Below are 556 nucleotides of genomic sequence, written 5' to 3'. Positions count from 1 at the left end.
TCTATGCTCATAAGACAATAAAGTTAGACATTTAAAACCAATTAGAAATGAGACAGGCAAGGTATTTAGATAAAATGCCTGTGTCTTAACTCCTAGGTTCAAGGGCAAGCCCCAAACCATACCTTCCATTCAAATGATTTAACAGAATATCTCAAAAATAAAAAGAAGGAAACTCTTTTAATTCACTGCCAAAGACAATGCTGGGAAAAAAAACAAATCCTTGTGATCAAAAGCCAGATATAATATTTAACCATCTAGGGTCTGGGGAGATGAGTCAGTGGAATAAGCGCTTCCCTGGCAAGCGCAAGGGTCTGAGTTCAGTCCCTGGTTTAAAAAAAAAAAAAAATTGACCGTCTAACTCAAGTTTTAAAAAAGAATAATGTTAGCTTAAGAAAATCACAAGAAAGGATTAGAAGATAATAATGGAAAGTGTGGGGAGCTAATTCAGTGAAAGAGAAGTTGTCTAGCCAGGGAGACAGCTCAGTGGTATAAGCACCTGCCTGGCAAGTGCAAGATCCTGAGTTTGATCTCCAGTACAGCAATTAAAAAGAAAGAA

The sequence above is a fragment of the Octodon degus genome, unplaced genomic scaffold (genome assembly GCF_000260255.1).
Source record: "Octodon degus isolate 3935 unplaced genomic scaffold, OctDeg1.0 scaffold00010, whole genome shotgun sequence".
NCBI lineage: Eukaryota > Metazoa > Chordata > Mammalia > Rodentia > Octodontidae > Octodon > Octodon degus.
Note: the sequence above shows the minus strand (reverse complement) of the source record.